This window comes from Pogona vitticeps, chromosome 5, assembly GCF_051106095.1.
Source record: "Pogona vitticeps strain Pit_001003342236 chromosome 5, PviZW2.1, whole genome shotgun sequence".
Lineage (NCBI taxonomy): Eukaryota > Metazoa > Chordata > Lepidosauria > Squamata > Agamidae > Pogona > Pogona vitticeps.
The window spans coordinates 42,043,539-42,060,148 of NC_135787.1; the positions used below are offsets into that span (position 1 = coordinate 42,043,539).

The 16,610-nt window shown below is 42.6% G+C and overlaps 1 long non-coding RNA gene across 1 annotated transcript; it reads right to left on the minus strand.

The window, feature by feature from the left end:
• Positions 1–5,282: 5,282 nt before the first annotated feature.
• LOC140707777 (uncharacterized) lies at positions 5,283–16,326 on the minus strand. Its single transcript, XR_013545875.1, has 3 exons — positions 16,240–16,326; positions 6,475–6,560; positions 5,283–5,417 (listed from the first exon to the last, which is right to left on the minus strand). It is a non-coding gene; the product is annotated as an uncharacterized LOC140707777 (long non-coding RNA).
• Positions 16,327–16,610: the final 284 nt, after the last annotated feature.

Here is a 16,610-nt window from a genome sequence, read left to right on the forward strand (position 1 = left end):
GCTCGGATTGCAGTTGTGTCATTAACTGATACCTGCTTTCATTACTGCACAAAAGCATACATCTTTCTTCAAAGACAAACATGAAGAGAAGGAGGGGAGGGGGAGGGAGAAAGGAAAAGGGACTGGGGCTCACTGAAGCACAAAAGGTACTCCGTGAACGAGAAGTGCTCTTTTTGTGTGAAACTTGCAGTCATTTGGATAAAGGTTCACTCTGAGGTTGTTCGCGATTTAAACTCTAAAAACCTGTTAGTACAATTGAAGTGAAATGATTTGAGGCACAGTTGTTACACAGGGATCTTGCTTTGTGCGAGAAAAAGGAAAAAACTTTGAACTTCGTAGGAGACGTAACATGAATTATGACTCAGATGTAAAAAAAGAAGTATTTTTTAATGTATTCAGCTGTGTGTTCCACCTTTTTATTCCCGTTTTTTTTCTTTCTACAATTCTTTATTTTGATACTTTATATTTATTCTTACTAACTATAAAACCCTCCTATTTGCTGTTATACAAAAGAATAGAGAACAATACAAGTTCACATTAAGGTATCAATTCTGTAAAGAGACTGACAGGTATATCTCAGTAGTTTATATTCAGGACAGCTCTGGACCAAGAAAAAATACTGTAGACTATTTCACATGCATGTCTTGTACTGTACGTACATAATGGGTATGTTACTAGGAGGCCCTAACCATTCCTGCTTTTTTCACTATGTGAGTGCTATCATCAAAGGTGACCCTCTCTGTATGTAGGCTCCCTCTAATTTATTCCCATGCAGAAATGCCACCTGTGCAGGAAAGTTCATCTTTTGTGAAGAAAACCCAAGTTCATTTAAATTAAGATGAACTGAAGGTGCAGAGGCACCTATGTTCTTCAATGTGCAAGAGAAAGATGTAAGTCTTTATTGTTAAATATAAACCACAAGACTTATGTTCAGGAAGCTTTTGCACAGCTATAGAGTGCTGCAGTTCTGCCTGCGTCCCAGAGTCAGGGCCCATATTCCCACAATCTTGCCTCACCTTCATACACCTACCTGAAGAGCACCAGGTGATGGGAAAAGTGGCACATCGGATCCCTATTAATACCTGAGCCATTATGGGTATACTGGAGTTAACCATGGCTGCTTACTAGATATCACAGCACCCTTTGTTCTTCTTCTTTAAAGGCTTGAAATGCTCGTAGTTACAAATGTTTATTTTTTTTATCATTTTTACTTTATAAACATATTATCCTTTTCAGCAATAAAATAATGCTTCTTTCCAAGCAGAACTGTGCTTTGCTTCAGGGCAACAGAATCAAACTCTGTTTTATTCCTGTAATAATAGCAATGCTTTTATTTAAATACGTTTGAAATGAAAAAGCAAACAAACTGCTAATGTTTCTAGGGTCTCCTAAACAAACACATATACGTACACACAGAAAGACGCAGTCATACATACATTTCTGACACGTCATGAATGTGGAAGCAGTTTAAAAGATGAAATGGCAGTTTGGATGGGGGCAGGGAAAGAGAAAGTAAACACTAATTATATCGTTCAGAAATGAAGTAATACTTGTGGATGTCTAAAGTGAGCCAGAGTCTAAAATTATATACGTACTGATATGAATATAAAAGTCCATCATTATATCAACTGCTGGCATGTAACAAAGAAACAGAAGGAATTTGTGCAGGTTCAGTGTTAAACTGCTGGAATGACCAGAGGGCAGCAAATAACTTTAGCCCCCAACCCAGTAATATCCCTAAGTACACCTCCTTTACACTCACCCATATCAGTGAACGGTCGCATATAGGAGAATACTGTAGCTGGGATACTGGACTGCAACTATTGATAAAAAGCATTCTTGCACATACACAGTATTCAACTTTTCCATTCACATCCAGTATCTTGTATCGGTTGTATGAAAGCACAAGTAGGATTTGTTCATATACAGTGCAAAAAAGTTGCTGAGCTCCAAAAAAAAGCTTGAAGATCTACTGGAATATATATATATATTGTATGGATCCGAATCAAGATATGAACAACAGACAAAATATGTTTGTGTGAACAGATAATTGTTTCTGGCACCGATTACAAGATGGCATTCTCCTGGTAAGTGATTGGAGGATAAGAACATTCAGGATATTCTATTGCATTCAGGATGTTTTCTGTTACAGTCATGATACAGTATAAAATAATCTTGGATGTTTTTAAGAATGATTTTTTTTTAAAAAAAATGCATGCAATATTAAAATACAATTTAATAAATAGCAATAAAAGACTACTTTTAAATAACTGAAACAGTTTTTGAGGGTGTATGTGCAACATCTATTAAAAGCTATTTTTTTCCTGCAACTAATTAATTACCGTAACTTGCCAAAAGTTAGCCTGAAAAGAAATAGCAGAAAGAGGCAGGAAGGTGGTCAATATATATTCCCATGGAAGGGCATTTCACACCTGGCCGGCAAATAGCAGCCACAGAAAAGGGCCGTTCAGGCTCTCTTGTAGATTTTTCCGATATATCTGGGGAGGTGGGCCTCCTAAGCAAATCTTAAACCTGGAGAGGCTCTCATGATAAACTCTTTTTATATAGCCTGGGCCCAAATTGTTTAGAGCTCTTACTACTCATGACCTGCATTTGCACTGGGCCCTGGAAATAGCCTGGGAGCTGAAGCCAATGTTGTCACAGGCGAGTTATATGCTACCTAAACCCTCCCCTACTCTTCAGTCTTACTGCAGCATTTGGGACCAGCCAGAATTTCTGAATACTCTTCAAAGGCAGCACATTCTCAAGTGTGTTACAGTAACCCAAGCAGGATGTTACCAAGGCATGTGCCACTGTAACCAGATCAGATACAGTATCTCATAGGTACCACACAAATACTGTACTAAAAGCAGCTTGAAATAAAAAGTCTTAACATCTATATAACTGTGGCCTTATGGTCGGATTCCAAAGGATCTCCTGTATGGAGAATTAGTGCAGGGAAAGCGCCCCAGAGGGAGACCACAACTGTGTTACAAGGACATCTGCAAGCGAGATCTGAAGGCCTTAAGAATAGACCTCAACAGATGGGAAACCTTGACATCTGAGCGTTCAGCCTGGAGGCAGGCACTGCATCACGGCCTCTCCCAATTTGAAGAGACCCTTGCCCAGCAGGCTGAGGCAAAGAGGAAGTCACAAAAGCAGCAAAACCAGGGAGCTGGACAGGGGACAGATTGGACTTGTCTTCAGTGTGGAAGGGATTGTCACTCTCGAATTGGTCTCCTCAGCCACACTAGACGCTGCACCAAGTCCCCCATACAGAGCACGTTACCATAGTCTTTCGAGACTGAAGGATGCCTAACTAACTAAGTACATCCCACGAAAGATACAGCATCATCACTAATGACACACCAGTCTCTAATACCTACCAACCTGATAGGTTATCAATGATGGACCCGCAACCACAATCCCTGGGCAAGTTCATATAGACACAGGCAGATCTTCCCAATAACTTTGTCCCCAAATGTTAACAGCTTTAAAAGTCATCACCATCAGTTGAAACAGGGTCCAGAAATAAACTGGGCAGCCAGGGTAATAGATGGTGCAGCTGAACCATCTTTGAAGGTAATGCTGTACAGGCTGTATGACAGTCCCGACTGAATGCCATCAGGATATATTTAACTGAAACAAGGCTCGCTTTTTCTAGGTAGGGTTGCCACTGGGCAGATCAGACAAAGCTGATAAAAGGTACTCCACATCACTCATAGAAATTCTGGCCAGAATGCTGTTGGAGAAACACAGAGCAGTGAGAAATCATGCAGTTTCCCCTCTGGCAGTCTGTCTTTTGCATGCCTGGTCATGTGCTGTTTGCAAAACCAGGCATGGAACTAGTCGTGTGAAGGACAACCTGATAGACAGGGTAAACTGCTGCACAATTGCCTCTATGTGTCTGCAGCATGATTTTAACCATGGATGCCTACCTTAACCCTACTAAGCATCCAGATGAATTCTCTTAGAGACATAGACAATAATCTATCCATTATAGAAAGAAAGCTTACTTGCAAACTACACTAGGTGTGAAAACCCCTGTTGTGACAATCAGACATTTTCAGCTCTTAAGGAATTCCCTGCTCTAATGACAAGCTATCTATAACTTGTATTTCAGGTCAAAGCATCAAACTTTTTTTGCAGAAGTACCCGGTTTCGATTCTATTCTATGCAGCTTCCATGTCTGCCTTCTTAACTTAACAGAAACTTTATCTGAAAATTAATGGGACCTGCTTCTGAGCAAATATGTTTTGCGTCAGGGCCACCCAAGTAATTGTGTTTAGGGTCATACCGATACAAGCAATTGCATTAGTGTCCTCTTGGTGGCCACATACTCCTGCTCTATACTGTATGAAGCATGGTATCTTTTGGTAACTCTTTGTACAAAAGTGGACAAGCTGGCCTTACTGTTATTCAGAGAAAACTGATAAAAGCAGCTGGCTGTCAGAAAGAGCAGCAAACAATTTGGCATTTAATTTATGATGCTTCTGTTTTTATTGACATGAAGAGGGAGAAGTGCTTTGTGCCTTCAGTATTTCTGCCAAAATAAATTCCCATGTGTGAGTGTTATGGCATGATGAATGGGGAGAGGGTGCCATTCACTGCTGCACTTTAGGCAGTAAGATGCCTTCAGGTGGCCCTGAATTTTTGAAACTAAGTGGCATTTAATTAAAGGCAGTAGATTTTATGTCACAACGGCCCTCATTCATTCATTCATTCATTCATTCATTCATTCATTCATTCATTCATTCATTCATTCATTCATTCATTCATTCATTCATTCATTCATTTGTTCATTCATATCTCATATCTCTCCCAGGAAATGGTCATGAAACAATGCATATGCACCAATTTCTAAGTATAAGGGAGCATCGAATATGCTGAAACATTAGAAGACAGAAGGAGGAGAGAAAGAGCCATTGCTTCCTTTCGTGCTCTCATTCACACTTCTCAGACTTCCTTCTGTCTCTTCAAATAATATCCATGGGTAGAAGCAAGATTTCCTTCATGTGCCATTTGCTGGAACTACAGGTGTAAATCAATGCAAATGCAAATTAAATCCAAACTGTGAGTGTAAACTGGACAAACATCCAGATGCAGATAATTTATCTTCATTCAAACTGCTTTCCATCAAATGTACTTCTTTGCACATTATGTTAAAATCAAAGAGTATAAGCAGAACATCTGTACTTTAATGCACATTGATGTGTATCCCAGCACTTGGAAAGGATACATTTTCAGGCTCTAATGTTTCTTGATCCAGCATGCATGAAAGCCTGCTCTTGTAGGCAGATCAGATGACCTTCATTATAACAGGGTGCTCAGCTCTCAACTCCAGCCAGAAAACGGTGTGTTCAGATATTCTGGGGATAGCTGTTGCCACTCCTCTGGTCAATGTGGGATGCACTAAGCTGAAGCATGGAGAAAAACTGGATTTGAGGGAGGCACATAGTAAGACACATGTTTCCAAAACTAGTCTGCCCAGTTCTTAAAATGGGAGGGGACATTCTTCCTTACATTTTACAAGATGTTTGAAGGAGAAATTAGGCTCATCCAGCTCTTTTGCTTTTCCCATCCTGTTAAGTCTAGGTAAGCAGAGCACCACAACCATTCTTAAGGTGGAGTGGCTCAAGACTGGCAGGCAGATTTGGTTTTGCATCTTGTTGTTTAAAGGACCAAACATTTTAAAATCTGTATATTTATTTATTTATTTATATTTCTATATTCCATTCAGTATTGTTAAAACGAGTACTAGAACCATCACTATATGTCAGAATCGAGCTGACAGTACTGCCTGCCTGCCTGCCTGCCTGCCTGCCTGCCTGCCTGCCTGCCTGCCTGCCTGCCTGCCTGCCTGCCTGCCTGCCTGCCTGCCTGCCTGCCTGCCTGCCTGCCTGCCTGCCTGCCTGCCTGCCTGCCTGCCTGCCTGCCTGCCTGCCTGCCTGCCTGCCTGCCTGCCTGCCTGCCTGCCTGCCTGCCTGCCTGCCTGCCTGCCTGCCTGCCTGCCTGCCTGCCTGCCTGCCTGCCTGCCTGCCTGCCTGCCTGCCTGCCTGCCTGCCTGCCTGCCTGCCTGCCTGCCTGCCTGCCTGCCTGCCTGCCTGCCTGCCTGCCTGCCTGCCTGCCTGCCTGCCTGCCTGCCTGCCTGCCTGCCTGCCTGCCTGCCTGCCTGCCTGCCTGCCTGCCTGCCTGCCTGCCTGCCTGCCTGCCTGCCTGCCTGCCTGCCTGCCTGCCTGCCTGCCTGCCTGCCTGCCTGCCTGCCTGCCTGCCTGCCTGCCTATAATTATAATGTTGATTATTAAAGTAGATCTGACAGGATAGCTCAGTGCTTTAAGTATCTGGCTGTGGAGACAAAGGTTGGGAGTTTGATTCCTCACTGTGCCTCCTGCAAACACAGCCAGCCTGTGCAGCCTTGGGCAAGCTTCACAGTACCAGGGCACTCCCAGAAGAAGATATTTCTACATTCCCTACCTGGAAAACCCTGAAAAAGATTGCCAGATGTCAGAATTGACTGGCTTCTTCTTGCCTCCTCCTCCTCCTCCTCCGTTACAATGTGACTGCCATGAAGACAATGGTAAAAAAAATTAATGGAATATAAAATTGTCACATACAGCACTGATGGTACCTGTCTGTCATGGGTTTGTAGGGAAAGTTCCATCCTATGGGGAGTGGAAGGCGGGACATCAGGGGGGAGGAGCTGTACTGTATATATATTTGGAGCTTGTGTGGAGAAGTTAGTTGGAGGAGTTGGAGTCTGTGTGTCAGACTGAGTACAACTGTGTGTCAGTTGGTACATACCTGATAGGTTCAGGTTTCTTTATAGGTAGCCAGAACTGATAGGTTCAGGGTCTGTGCTATACTTTTAAGTGTTCTGTGTGAACCAAACTGTTGTATGTATGATTGAGACTAAGCCACGTTACAGTATCTTATTTACTTGATCTTTTTATTTACCCTGTTTGTTATTTAAATAAACCTTGTTCTTTTGTTTGTTAAAAATCCATTCCTGGTCTGTGTGACTTCTTATAGGGAATGGTTGGTGGCAGCATAATTAGAGTGTGGCATACTCCAGTAGGTCTGGGGTTGTCACATTGATTGGTGTCCAGCGTGTGGGATACGACTGGTCCAGTTGTCCAGTGGTCCAGCAAAGCCTTGGCAAGTGTGCCCAGAGCAAGGGGGGTCTAGTCAGGGAAAATCTGAGAGCGCGTAGGTAATCTTCTAGGCTTACCTCACGGGGAGGTACGCTAGTGGAAGAACGTGCCACCTCAGATTGGGGACTAGATTAGGGAGCTCTGAGGCAACCTGTTTTGGCGGGAAAGGGCTGAGGCAAAACTGTGTGAAGTAACAGTGATCTAGCCTGTCTGCTGAGAGGCCTAGCAGAGGGGGTGGATTCTGCCTGGCAACAGTAGCAAGTTAGTGCTGAAGGAACAGCAGCAATCTATAGAAGGCTGTTCCTGAGGCAAAAGGAAAAAAGTCGTCGCTTTATTTTGAGGCTTGACTTTTGAAGGCAGCCTGTTCTGGGGGGGGATTATGCCCTTGACTCGAAGCCAAATGGCAGAAATGGGGGAAGTAAGAGACCCACAGGTAGACCAAGGTTCTGAGGAGGAATTTGGCTCAGTGCAGGATGAGAGCACGGGAGAACAGAACCCAGAACTCAGAAAAATGCTCCTAGCCCAACAGCATGAACTGAGGGTGAGGGAAATGGAGGAAAGATTAGAGAGAGAAAGAAGGGAGGAAAGGGAGAAACAAAGACAATTTGAATTAGGGAGAGAGAGAGAGAGAATGGAAAGAGAAGAAAGATTGGAGAGAGAGAAAATTGCTCTGGAAAAAGAAAGGATGGCGTTTGAGTTAAGAAAATTGGAAATGATGAACCAGAATAATAATAACAATAGAGATTCTGAGGTGGGCCAATTGTCTAAAACTGACTTGAAGAAATTCCCTGTGTACAACAAGGGAGATTGCCCTGAGGTGTTCTTTTCCCTCGTGGAAAGAGCGTTTGTGGACTTCTCAGTAAGGGAAACTGAGAAGATGACTATTATGCGATCTTTGATCAGTGGCAGCCTGGCAGAAGTCTATGCAGAGATGCCTGTGGAACTGTTGAAAGACTTCGCTGAGTTTAAAAAACTGGTGTTTGCCAGACATGGGATAAATGCTGAACAGCTGAGGCAAAGATTCAGGTCACTCACAAAGAAACCAGAGCAGACTTTTACCCAAGTGGGGGCCCAACTGGTGAGGCTGCTAGAGAAATGGCTGTCTCAGGAGGGGACAGAGACCTTCCAGCAGCTCAAAGACCTGATAGCGCTGGAACAGTTTTATTCAGTCCTGCATGGGGAACTGAAGTTCCAGGTGAGGGAAAGGAAACCTAAATCTGTGGCAGAGGCGGCAGAGATCGCAGATTTTATTTACCAAATAAGAAAGCCCTTAGGTGCTGAGGGGAAATCTGTAGGTAAACCCAAAGAAACCTACAGCAAGTACTCTCAGGGACCAGGGAGAAACCAGCAAGGGGGAGGGGCCCATGTTGAAGGGAAGCCCTCAGACATGAAACCACAAAGACCTCAGATTTTGGAGGGAAAACCAAAACCAGATGAGAAAGACTCAAAATACAGCAGAAAATGTTATTTCTGTCAAGGAAAGGGCCATCTAATCTCAGAGTGTGAGAAATTAAAGCAGCTAAAGGGAAATTTGCCTCATGATTTGAGTGGAACCAAGCCAAAAGCTGTGTTCTGTGTCCAGAAAGAGCAAAGCTCCTTGCCACTGAGGGAGCCTGTTGCCATGGCTACTCAATCTGGAACAGTTACATCTGCTGATCAGGCTGGGGAAAATGGTCCTCTTGTGGAGGTCAAGCGCTGCTTACTAGTGAGGACAGATTCGCAGTTGTTTGAGACCGCAGGGGTGGACGTAGGAATACTTGACCATCAGTATAGGGGGCTAAGGGATACTTGTTCCCAGGTGACCCTGTGCCATCCAGACATTATTCCTAGGGAGTATATAATCCCAAATGAGAGCCTGAAGGTGGCAGGGATTGAGGGACAGGTGATCTCACTGCCAGTAGCTGAGGTACCTGTGAGCTTTCAAGGCTGGAGGGGAGTGTGGCGGCTAGCGATTTCATCGACTCTGCCAGCAGCCGTGCTTGTGGGAAATGACCTGGCTGAACATGTGAAACGGGTGCTAGTGATTACACGCTCACAAGCCACCACGGGGACAGTTCAGGGGGGTACTGACGAGCCCGAGGCTGAAGCAGATGAGGGTAGTTCCGAAGCTGTGGTGGAAACCTTAACCACAGACAGCAAATTTGGCCAAGAGCAAAAGGCAGACGCCACTCTCCGAAAGTGTTTTGAACAGGTGACAGACACCCCGCTAACACCTCAAACCACAGCGAGATTTCATGAGAAAAAGGGAATTTTATATAGAGAGACCCTGAGGAATATCTCAAAAGGGGGAGATGGGATCAGAAGTCAGCTAGTGGTACCTGAAAAGTATCGCCCCATGATCTTACAAAGGGGGCACTCTGACATGTTTGCTGCGCACTTAGGGGTGAACAAAACACAGCAGAGAATCACACAAAATTTTTACTGGCCTGAAATAGGGAAGCAGATCAAGGAGTTCTGTAAACAATGTGATGTGTGTCAGAGGCAGGGGAATAACCGTGACAGGACCAAAGCAAAGTTGTGCCCTTTGCCTGTGATTGACACCCCGTTTAAATGTATAGGAGTGGATATTGTGGGACCTTTGCCCAAGGCCACAAAGAGGGGGAACCGGTTCATTCTCACCATTGTGGACCATGCCACGAGGTACCCCGAAGCCATACCCTTGACTAACATCGAAACTAACACAGTGGCAGATGCCTTGGTGGGGTATATGTCCAGGATGGGATTTGCCTCAGAAATAATCACAGATTTGGGCACATCGTTTACATCGAAGCTCATGAAACGGTTATGGCAAATCTGTGGAATTAAACACAAGGAAACCACTGCCTATCACCCTGAAAGTAATGGGTTAACGGAGAAGTTCAATGGGACTCTGATGCGCATGATTAGGGCTTACTTGGCAGAGAATCCAAACAATTGGGACCAGAAGCTGCAATCCCTTTTGTTTGCTTATCGATCAGTGCCTCAAGCCAGTACCGGGTTCAGTCCGTTTGAACTTTTGTTTGGGAGAAAAGTGAAAGGTCCACTAGAGTTAATCAAACAAAATTGGGAACAGATCACCCAGGATGACCCACAAGATGTTGTGACGTATATAGACTCTTTAAGGAATGACCTGAAGAGAAACCTAGAGCTAGCAGCAGAAAACCTGCAAGCTCAGAAGGTTAGACAGAAAACCTGGTATGACCAGAAAGCCAGGGAGAGGTACTTTAACCCAGGGGAGGAAGTGCTTTGGCCTAGGCCCTGCAAAGAGAACAAACTGCAGCTGGGTAGCCCAGAAATAAAATACTTGGGTCACATAGTAGGGGGAGGAATGATCAAACCCCTAGAGGCCAAGATAGAAGCCGTTCGTGATTGGCCCAGGCCCAACACCAAGAAAAAAGTCAAATCATTTCTTGGGTTGGTGGGCTACTACAGAAAGTTCATCCCGAGGTTTAGCGAGATAGCGGCTCCGCTGACCGATCTGACGCGGAAGAAGACTGATGACCGCATCCCGTGGACCAGCGACTGTGAGGAGGCGTTCCGGAGGTTGAAGGAGGCGCTCATCAATTATCCAGTGCTGCGTGCTCCAGACTTCGACCGGGAGTTCATCATATACGCCGATGCGTCTAACAGCGGGGTAGGAGCAGTTCTTTGCCAGGAGGATGAAAATGGTGACCAGCGTCCAGTGTCCTACCTGAGCAGGAAACTCAAGAAAGGTGAGAGACATTTGGCAACCGTGGAAAAGGAGTGCCTGGCCCTAGTATACGCGATCCAGAAGGCCAAACCTTACATCTGGGGAAGACATTTTGTTCTGTGCACTGACCACTCACCACTGCAGTGGTTAAAGACAATGAAAACCCACAATAGTAAACTTATGAGGTGGGCTTTAAACCTGCAAGATTATGACTTCGAAGTGAAGGTGGTCAGAGGGTCAAAGAACTGTGTTGCTGACGCCTTGTCAAGAAGACCCGAAGAGTGAAGACGGCGAAGAAATATGGACTATGTATATTTTGGTGACCAAAAGTTAAATGTACCTGTTTTTTTTTTATCAGTCTTGGTTTGTATTAATAAAGGTGACTTAATGTATTGTAATGTTAATGTTAAACGCCTAAGTGATATGTTTAACCTAGAGTGTAAGTATGGTATTGTGTTAAAATGTATAACTGTTTATATGTTTTGATCCTGGTTGTTTTTTGGAGAAAAGCACTTTAGCTTTTCCCCTGCAAAACAACTTATAAAGAGGGGAGGTGTCACATACAGCACTGATGGTACCTGTCTGTCATGGGTTTGGAGGGAAAGTTCCATCCTATGGGGAGTGGAAGGCGGGACATCAGGGGGGAGGAGCTGTACTGTATATATATTTGGAGCTTGTGTGGAGAAGTTAGTTGGAGGAGTTGGAGTCTGTGTGTCAGACTGAGTACAACTGTGTGTCAGTTGGTACATACCTGATAGGTTCAGGTTTCTTTATAGGTAGCCAGAACTGATAGGTTCAGGGTCTGTGCTATACTTTTAAGTGTTCTGTGTGAACCAAACTGTTGTATGTATGATTGAGACTAAGCCACGTTACAGTATCTTATTTACTTGATCTTTTTATTTACCCTGTTTGTTATTTAAATAAACCTTGTTCTTTTGTTTGTTAAAAATCCATTCCTGGTCTGTGTGACTTCTTATAGGGAATGGTTGGTGGCAGCATAATTAGAGTGTGGCATACTCCAGTAGGTCTGGGGTTGTCACAAAAATGTGTTAATATAATAAGTAAATAGTACACACAAACACATAAATCTATTAAATAAATATAAAGAAGTATAGAAGGTCTCCTTAAACACCATCCCTCTCCAGCCCAATTATCTTGAAAGCAAAAGAAAACCATAGTAGGTGTACGATCTACAACACCCAATCTTATATCCCTCAAACCTGTCAGACATTTCATTCAGTTTTGCATTATTTGGGGCCATCACATTTGCAGATGCAATGAATGTTTCAACAAGTCAGCTATGCCTTATTGGGATCTTTCTCTGGGTATATCATTCTCATAATTGTAATCGGGGCCAAACTCTTCAGGGACATAGCACAAAGTTTCACGAATTAGTGTGAACCTTTGATTTAAGCGTAGAAAGAATTTGACAGTGGGCAGTTGTGCTGTCTACACATTTGCATTATATTTCAGTACACATTTATATGGTAGGAACAAAAGATGAATTTGTGGCCTAAAATATGGGATATGGGACTGGAGAGGATATAAAATGGCTCACAGGATTACATAGATATAATACAAGTGTTGATGAGCACTCTTACAAACACACTTGCTCTGAGGTTTCTTCTCATTGTGTTCAGTAGGAATGGAGTGCAGTCTTAGTTTTTCTCAGAATGTTTCCCTTACACCTCAACTACAGTGATAAACTTAATATTTTTGTGCTTGATAATTTGCAGAACATTTTTTAATTGATTTACCATTCCGCGATGGAGCTTCTCCTTAGGCTCCCCATCAAACCACAGGCCGCTGCTGCTACAAACCTTCCTTCTTTTCAAAATATATTTCTCTGTTGGTTTTGTTTTTTTAAGTGGTGGGGAAACACTACAGGGTTACAAGTAGAAAATGACATTATCTGGACTTTCTATAAAATTCTGCAGATAAGGCAGCATGGTTGCATGATCAAAACCTCATCCAGACACAGCACAAACCAGCAAGAAAAGAAAGGGGCAATGAGAAGGTCTAGTAACCTCTGTGCACCTTATCATCTCTTTTGATGAGGTAAGGAAAAAAGGGCCCAGAGGGAATGGAAAGCAAATGAGGATCAACCATAGTGAGGGGGAAGAGGTGGGAGCACTGATTTTGCCAAAGCTTTTCTTCCACCATAGGCAACATTTGCTGCAGATAAGATGTGCCTATGTGTTTATTAGCAGGGGGGGGGGGGCGATTTGTTTCAGATGTAGTGATTTATAAATTATCGTTTTAGTATCTGCCAGAGTCTTGCAAATGTCCATATCTTGGTAATGAAGACGTATACAACATTGCCTGTCTTATGTTGTATTATATGCAGTCTTCCTATAAGAGCCTTTTTCATGTCACTTTGCACTACATACAGATGGTGTTTGTGGGGGGAAAATAGATGCCAATAAATGTGAAGAATATCACAGCATATTTATGTAATTAATTAAAGCTCCCTGTAATTAACTGCAATTACAGAACGTGAACAACAGCTCCCAGAATCCTCCAGCCAGCATGGCTACCAGCCACCATGATGACTGGAAGACTTGGAGAACTGCCATCCAAAGTAACTTTCCCAAGTTTCAGAAGCTACAGTCCAAATGGAGCTTTTATATTCATAGCACAGATATATATGCTATATTAACTGCATATGAATATTTGTACATTTCACAGGACAACTCTCTGGGAAGCAAAATAATGTGAGACCCATCCCCATGTGTGTATAGCTGTGTTATGTTTCTGCAATTTAGGGACAGAAGGCCTTTATCTCCTTAATAGACCATATCAGGAGGCTTTTATTTCCTTAATGGTCCATTTAATCGCTGAATTTAGATATCTGCTTATATTCTTGGTCTTTCTAATGCTAATTACAGAAATACAAAACATACACAATATTTGTAAATTGACCTGAAAGAATATTTATTCAGTACCCGCAAGTGGTCAATGTACTTCAAAAGCATCATCTTGACATAATCTTTATAATAACCCTATAAGGAATCAATTCTATCTCCCATCAAGCTGGCAGGCTTGAGAATGACCACTTATATTTCTTACAATGCCTTCTTCAACATATTATTTTTTTCCAAGGCATTGTGGAAATTTAAATGACTTTTAAATCACCTGGAGGGAATAAACCACATTGTGTCTCAGAGTTCATCTAGATTACACACTTACATCCATCAGGTACCATTTTAACAACCATGTATACTGTGGAATCTTGGTATCACAGGACTCTCTGCTATTGTTTGGGATACTTGACAGTTGTCTGGCAGATAATTTAAACTACCTCTCCAAACTACAAATCCCAGGATTGTGTAGGATGAAGCCCAAATAACTAAATTGGTTTCAAACTGCTGTTAAGTGCATAGTGTAGATTTACTCTATAGTAACAGAAGGGGCACTTTTAAATGGTAGCACAGCTGTTTTGCCTTTCTAATGGCACATTGTCATAGTGAGCTCTCTACAGAGCACTTTGTATTTTATAGACACTTCTCCCTTCAACAATGCTGGGATTGGGGTGCTGGATCCCCGCGTAGTTCAAAATCCATGTATAACTCTTATGCCTCCAAAAGTTCAACTACAAAGCACCAACAGTTGCTTGATAAACACACACTCACAGAGAGAGAGAGAGAGATTACTGTATTAACTGTACATATAAGATGATAATTACAATCACCAGTGGCACTTTGTTTGGGTCCCATGGTGTTTTAATGTTTTCAAGGCTAAGCCTCCTTAAAGGCAGCTAAAGGATAGAAAAAAACTGTAAGGGGGGGGGAATGGGTGTGTGATCACTCCTCTTCTCCAGCAGAGCAGCACGCTGCTGTGACCTCCCCTGATTTGTGTAAGCCTCCTGGAGTGTCCCAACACTCTCCTCAACTGCCACGTGGAGTTGCCATGCCAAGACAGAGGGCTGGCCAGGCACTGCCATTGGACTGGGGGCTGTCTCATTGCCAACAACAGTAAGTCCAAGAGCGATCTTTCTGAGGCCCTTTCCTGGATATGAATAGCAGCACGGTATTTACTGAATATTTATTTATTTAAGAGTGATTGCTTGCTTGCTTGCTTGCTTGCTTGATTGATTGATTGACTGACTGATTGAAAATCCATGTATAACCAAAAGCATACTGATGGGACCCATACAATTCAAGGGAGAAATGTAGAACATTTAAAAAAAAAAAAAAAGTTAGCATAAGAGATGGTAATTTGGCACCAGTATATTATTTCTTGAGCCTAAAGCATACCTTAACAACAACAACAAAAAGAAGAAGAAAAGAATTCTCTATAAAGATTTCAGGAGAAGTCTAGCCATACAGACTTCTTCTTTCTGTAACACCATTCTCCCTTCAAATCCCCACAGATTTCTGTAATAAATTAATGCTGACATTGTCGGTACTCATTTACAGTAGACTGGTTTGCTCTCCACTATTTGAAACCTCTTTCAGGGAGTTTAGGTAGTAGTAACCATCAAAGATACCCAGGAGTCATAGCCTCCTTGAAAAGCTGTAGGACCATGGAAATCTACGATGGAAATTAGTGGAGTGTAGCACCCAGGAGATCTGTGAGAAGTGTTCTGCCATAGGAGAAGGAGAAAGTTTTTAAAAAGAAAACAAGCATAGGAAGCATTAAAGGTCCTCTTTGCTTCATAGAACAACTATAATGTTAGCCAATTAATCAATTAGATTATCTCTTGTACAGGAAATTCATATGGATGTTTACTCAAAATTGAGCTCCACGATGTTCAGTAGAGGTTACTAAACATTAAAAAAATCATGTTCCTGTTTAGGCCTACTTCCTCTCAAATTTATCATTGAAATCACAGATATTGCAACTGAAAATAAATCAATGCCTTTGCAAATTTAAGGGGGAAATGACTGTGTAAATTTTGAATATATATTTTTCAAACCACGTACATTCCAAACAGTGTAGAGTTCTCATCCTAGTTCTTGTGATAATTAATACTAATAATTACAGGCCATCAAGTCGATTGTTACTTACTGTGACCCTTTCCAAGGTTTTCTAGGTATAGATTACTCAGGAGTAGTTTAACATTTCCTTCATTTTGGGATCTCTGAGTCATGCAGCTTGGTCAAAGCTATACAAGCTGAATCTTCTCCGAGAAGGCACAGAGGGAAGTTGAACTCCTGACTCTGTAACTAACTCACTGAGCTATTTACCCAGCTTGTCTGTAGTTAATTCTCTTATTTCCTGAAAGAACCATTTAAAAATAAAATACAATAAAATCAAAATCAAAATCAATATAGACAAGCAACAAACATAAAATGTACAGCCTATACTGGAAGAATATGTATTTTACAGCTCACAGTCCAGATTCATGCTAACAGCTCAGCTACAAGGACTCTGGAAATGAATGCTTCTAACATGTCTTGAAAATAACATAAATACCTGTAATATTGCTAGACTTCGAGCTCTTGCATCTCTAAGAGCTAACAAGGAATGAAATGTTCCACAAAGTGTTTCTTCCCATCTTTGAAGCACTGTGATAGCAAAATGCTGCTCCTTTCTACCGGTGTCTTCAGAGTGAAGTGCTAGCCATGTTTATGCAAAAGCAAGCCTCACTGGATTTCAGTATGATTTACTTCCAGGTGAGTGTAATTAACATGATGAGGGCACTGTTGGCTCTCCAGATGCTTGGATTACAATACACATCATGCCTACTCTACATAAGCAGTAGTTAGGTATTCTGTCAGTTGTTGCCCAAAACATCTGGAGACCAAAGATTCCCACCCATTCTCAGCCCTAGACTCACACTAGTG